Raw genomic sequence first — 6617 nt, forward strand, 5'->3', positions numbered from 1 at the left:
ACATTTTAACCATATAAAACCATTTCTATCATATTCCACAAGACCCCATTTCATTTTTATTTTTTTTCCTTTTTCTTGCAAAACCCCATTTCAAAAAAAAAAAAAAATTTGCAATACCCCATTTAATCTTTTTTGTTTTTCTTGCAAGACCCCATTTCATTTTTTGCTTTTTCTAGCAAGACCCCATTTCATGATCACATTATATGAAGAGAAAAAACTAGCAATTTTCTAAAATAGATAAACACAGAGAGAGATGAGGTAGTTAACTGTAAAGTTGGAAAGATAACTGCTGGTCCAAATAGGGATTTAGCAGTGATTCTTGGAAGAAAGGAAAGCGCTTTGACAGGAAAGAGGCAAAGGCACAAATTATAAAAAGGTTTTTTTGACATTTTTGGAAACTAGTCCTTAACTTTTCCCACAACTTCGATTTTGTCGTCAAACGAATGTCTGCTCTGTTTAATTTGATATGTTATCATTTTTCTACTAATATTTAAAGTTGTTATTCAAGTCTGTGTTCTTTGAGTTATTTATCTTGCCTACAATTTGGAAACTATTTTTATGTATAATAACGAAAAAAAGAGGTCCATTAAAAAACTTTGATTCTTTTTATATGTATTTTTTGAATGCATAAGTTCGGTACTACGTTCGACTATATGAGGTGGTAGTTAGATGCTCAAATTATTCGAGTTTCCTAAGATCAAATTAAATTCTTAAAATTTTAAAAATTTGACAAGTTTTAAGGAGAAAGAACTTGTTACAAAGTTGAAGTTGACCACACATTTGAGCTCCCACGAAGAATGATATACATCAAGCATCAGACTAGACAAAGAGAACGTTTAACTTGTGTAATATATATATTTTTTTTAATCATAAACTAGTCCTTCTTTGGTCTTGGTCTGATTTTAAAAGTTGCAATGCCTAAAAGGTCATTTTTTTTAGCTTCATCCCCCGCTCCTCCTCCAAAAAAATTGAAAAAAAATGATTATTTTTTTCAGTTAAAGTATTGCCTTCTCCAAATATACGTGCAAATTCAAACCTTTTTCATGAAATCAATACACGATCTTCCTGATAATAGATTTAACATGTCACATTAATTGGATTTTCACTTTAACCATGATAAGATTCTACCTAGGAAACTCTAAAAACTTAAAGAACAAGAAAAAGGAAAATAAGAATGGGAAAGATTAGGAATGGAAGAAGGATAGTTGGATAACTGCTAGACCCAATTGATAAGAAATCTATAGGCAAATTTAGGTATGTGAAACCTAAAGCCTCCTAATGGGATTTACACCAATGAACCTTAGCAATTTGAAATTCAAGAATTACCCAAGTTGGAAGACCACGAATGAGCAACTTAAATGATTCCAATGGAAGATAAGCAATTCACTTTGTAACTAAGAATCACACTTAGAATTATGCAACCAAACAAATTATATTAAGATAACCTAACAATCTATTACACTTTAAGTTCTTCAAAATTCAAGCTAAAGGATGAAAATAAGACAAGTCTTCTATTTATAGTCTAGGGCTTTACACTAAAGACCCAAAAGTGGCACTTTGCAAAATTAACCCCAAACATGGATCATCATTCATCTAACGGTCATAACTTGCAAATGTGGCCTCCAATTTGAATCTTTGAACCTAAAATTGCATTCTTGGCTAAGATTTGCATCCAACGCCCATAGTTTGCAAAAATGTCCCTCTTTAACATCTAGCCACTTTGAGAGAGGTCATCTCTGTCTTCTAGGCCTTCCCAAGCTATTTCCCAAACATTGTAAGCTTTGGCCATCTTCTCTCTAAGCTCTTCCAAGGTTCCTTTCTTCATGAACATGGCTTGCATCTCTTAGAGCTCCCTTGCTTGACTCCTAGTGAATGGCCTTGAGCTAGTTGGGGTCATATCATCCTTCCCTTCTTGGAGAAGATTCGTCCTCAAATCTAAAGGCTCACCTACAACACAAGGGGAAAAATCACTTACATTGAAAACATTGTGAACATTATACTCACTTGGCAAGTCGATCTTGTAGGCATTGTCATTGATCTTTTCAAGGACTTTGAAGGGACCATCTCCTCTTGGGCTTAACTTCTCTTTCTTCAATTCGAGGAAATATTTCCTTCCGAAAATGAACCCAAACCCAATCATTAGGTTGAACTCTATCTTCTTCCTCCAACGGTTTTGCCTCTTAGCTACGCTTGGTGTTGATCTTGTCAATGTTCTCCTTACCTTGGTGGATTTTCATCATTTCGGCCGCCCTTTGTTTGCATCTAAGTTCACAACAACATCACTAGACAAGGGGTTAAGGTTAAAGGAATCAATGGGTTAAAACGATAGCAAACTTCAAACGGGTCATGCCATTATAAGTGAAGAGAACGATTATAAGCAAATTCTATCAAAGTAAACAATCCTCCCAAAAAGTAGGCTTTTTTCCTAATCATACACCCAAGCATTCTTTCAAGAGTCCTATTAAATACTTCGGTTTGCCCATCCGTTTGAGGGTGGCAAGAAGTAGAGAATAAAAGCTTGGTGCCAAGTGCACCCCGTAGACTCTTCCAAAAATGACTAAGGAATTTAGAATCCCTATCACTCACAATAGTTCTAGGAATTCCATGCAATTTAAGCACATGATTCACAAACAAAGATGCTACATGAGATGCATCATCACATTTATGGCATGGTATAAAATGAGACATTTTTGAGAACCTATCTACCACAACAAAATGCTAGTATGACCCCTTTTGGTTCTTGGAAGACCCAACACAAAATCCATAAAAATGTCTATCCAAGGACCAAAAGGAGTAGGAAGGGGAGTATACATACCTTGGGGCCGAGTCTTGGACTTGGCTTGCTTGCATTCCAAACATTGACCACATAGCCTTTCAACACCATGTCGTATCTTGGGCCAATAGAATTGCTCACCCAAAATGTCAAGTGTCTTGGCCACTCCAAAATGGCCCATCATTCCACCACTATGCGCTTCCTTGACGAACAACTCTCTCCATGAGCTCATTGGAACACAAACTCTACCATCCTTGAATAGAAATCCATCAATAAGTTGGAATCTATCAACCCTCCTCCCTTGGGTAAACTCCTCATAAATTGCCTTAAAGTCGGGATCTTGAGAATAGAATCCCTTAAGGCTTTCAAAACCCATCATTCTAGAAGTCATTGTATTGAGCAAGACATACCTTCTAGACAAAGCATCTGCAACCACATTATCTTACCTTTTTTGTAATGGATCACATAAGGGAAAGCTTCAATCAATTCTACCCACTTGGCATGTCTTTTGTTGAGTTTAGATTGACCATTCAAATACTTCAAGGATTCATGATCCGAACGAATCACAAATTCTTTGTGCCACAAATAATGTTTCCAATGGGTCAAAACCCTCACAAGTGCATACAACTCTTTGTCATAGGTTGAGTAGTTCAAAGATGCCCCCTTAAGCTTCTCACTAAAATAGGCCAACGGTTTGCCCTCTTGCATCAAGATACCCCCTATTTCAACTCCGGAAGCATCACACTCTACTTTAAAGGTCTTCTCAAAATTTGGCAATTGTAACAAAGGCGCCGAACTCAACAAAGACTTCAATTCTTGGAATGCCTTTTCTTGCTCATCCCCCCACACAAAAGGAACCTCTTTTTTAGTCAATTCGGTCATTGGGGAAGCAATTGTACTAAAGCCCTTTACAAATCTTCTATAGAAACTTGCCAACCCATGGAAACACCTCACATCGGTTGCATTTTTGGGAGTTGGCCAAGTTCTAATGGATTCCACCTTTTCTTCATCAACCTCAACATCATGGACACTCACCACAAAACCCAAGAACACCGCTTTATCAACCCCAAAAGCACACTTCTTCATGTTAGCAAGCAACTTCTCATGCAATAAGACATCAAACACTAGCCTTAAATGGCCCACATGTTCTTCTATAGATTTTCTATACACAAGAATATCATCAAAGTAGACAACCACAAAGTTATTGATAAAGGGTTTCAACACATGGTTCATTAGGCGCATGAAAGTGCTAGGTGCATTGGTTGGGCCAAATGGCATAACAAGCCATTCATAGAGGCCAAACTTGGTCTCTTCAAGGCCGTTTTCCATTCAACACTTGACCATACGAATTTGGTGATAGCGCTCCTAAGATCAATCTTGGAAAACACACTTGAGCCACAAAGATCATCCAACATGTCATCAAGTCTAGGGATAGGATGTCGATACTTTACCGTGATTTTGTTGACGGCTCTACAATCAATGCACATCCTCCAAGTGCCATCTTTCTTTGGGACAAGAATTACCGGTACGGCACAAAGACTAAGACTCTCCTTGACTAGATCCTTCTTGAGTAGCTCCTCAACTTGCCTTTGCAATTCCTTTGTTTCCTCCAGATTGCTTCTATATGCCGGCTTGTTCGGGATTTGAGAACCCGGTACAAAATCAATTCGTGCTCAATACTTCTCAAGGGAGGTTAAGCCATCGGGCATTTCTTCCGGAACAATGCTTCATATTCCGCAAAAGAGAAGATATACTACTAGGCAAAGTGCTAGTAGCTTGGTTAGCATTTAAGAGAACGTCCTTGTTGACAAGACACACCATGGTGTTGTCCTCATCAACCCCCTTAAGCAATTACTTGGTTTGGCCAACAAACATTTCGGAACCATCTTGAGATATTCCCTCCCACTTATGACCAACAAAGTCTCCCTCTCACTCTTCTTCTCTTCTTCTTTTGATACTTCTCCCGAAGCTCTCTCATAACTCTATAATCCTCACTCACTTGGTAAGGGGTTAGTGGATTAAGAATGTATATTTTTCCCTTGACCACAAATGAGTATTTGTTAGTTCTCCCACTATGTTGGGCATCAACATCAAATTGGCAAGGTCTTCCAAGCAATAGATGGAAAGCTTGCATGGGTACCACATCACACAAAATCTCATCTTAGTACTTGCCAATGCTAAATTTGATAATGTCATTATTGACCCTCATCTCACCACATTCATTGAACCATTGGAGTTTATAGGGATTAGTGTACTTGCGGGTGGGGAATTTCATACTTTCAACCAAAAATTGGCTAACGGCATTCGTGCAACTCCCACCATCAATAATCAAGGAACACACCTTATCCACAATTTTACATCTTGCATGGAACAAATTCTCCCTTTGGTCACTCTCTTCCCTAGCTAGAACCCCATGGCTCTTCTAGCCACAATAGCATGATTCAAGGCCTCTTCATACCTTATCTCAACCTCTTCATTGGAATCACCCTCACATTCACTTCTTTCTCCCTCGTCATTATTACCATTCCCGCTCTCATCTTCATCTTCAGTCCGGTACCCATCTCTCACAATGGGATAGTCCTCCGATTGGGACACTCACTTACGTAGTGCCCTCTTCCTTGGCACTTAAAGCATTGGACGGTAGAAGGACGATTATAGTTGGGTTTAGAGTTGTTACCTCCTTTAGCCTTATCATCACCCTTGGCTTTGTAGTCGAACTTGGCTTCGAGGTGTCAGCGTTGGTCTGGCTTTCCCAAGTGGAAGTTTTCCACGTATCCTTGCCTTTGCTCCAAGTTGAAGATGACTTGCCTTTGTCTTTATAAGATCTCTCCTCCTTTAAATCCGCTTCAACCTTGGATACATCATGGAATGCCTCTTCAAGACTATTATAAGTCTTGAGCCTCATCGGTTTAGCAATGTCACGGTTCAAGTAGGCTACGAACCTTATAATAGTGCACTCCTCTTGTTCTTCTAGCTTGGCTTTCATCCGCAAGTCCTCAAACTCATCAAAGTACTCTTCCACGCTTTTCGACCCTTGTTTCAACAAATACACCCTTTTGATTGCATCTTGATGATATGTGGGTGGAAGCCACCTTGTTTCCACCCAGGTCATTCCAAGTTGGAAGATCATAGATGTTTTGTTGAGCTCTTTGTTACTTCTTAGATTCCCACCACATGGAAGCGTATCCCTCAAATTGAGGAGGGCATACTTTGCCTTTAAGGCCTCAAACACATTATTGGTGAGGAAGATGCGTTCACTTTGTAGCTTCCACTCAAGATTCTTCCGTGTTGCTACCTCCTTGAAAGTAAAGAGGTTGACCTTGATTGTGTTCAAAGTCCGGTCATGGTCTTGCCATCTCCTTCGGTCTTCATACCCTTGAGCCCTTCCTTGGTCGACATGACTTGGAACCTAGCATCATGGCCCGGAAATCTCTCAAAGCCTCATCTTCCTCCCCTTCCTCGGTTATTCATCCCTCCACGCCTTCTTTCTTATCGGTTCTCATCCCACTACCTATCTTGTGGGTAATCATCATACTCCTCTTCATTCATGGGGTATTGGTATTGGCGTTGGTATTGGTTTTGTTAAGAAAGGGATCTCGTATTGGGTCAAGCGGAGTCAGGGGTGCGTCTGTTGTAAGATTACTTCGAGGGATTGCCTCATTCGGTTGTTTTGGGTGAACTCGGGGACAGGTTTGTCGATTGGTATTTTGGAATGTAAATCTTTGGGGGGGTCAGTCATGGTTTGGGGCGCGGAACCTTCAGGGACGTATCATGGCGTGGTCGCATGCTGTGCGTGCTTGTCCCGGGGTAATGGTTGGTGTGGTATCTTGTGTTCTATTCCCAT

This window comes from Lycium ferocissimum, unplaced genomic scaffold (assembly GCF_029784015.1).
Source record: "Lycium ferocissimum isolate CSIRO_LF1 unplaced genomic scaffold, AGI_CSIRO_Lferr_CH_V1 ctg638, whole genome shotgun sequence".
In the NCBI taxonomy this organism is placed as follows: domain Eukaryota; kingdom Viridiplantae; phylum Streptophyta; class Magnoliopsida; order Solanales; family Solanaceae; genus Lycium; species Lycium ferocissimum.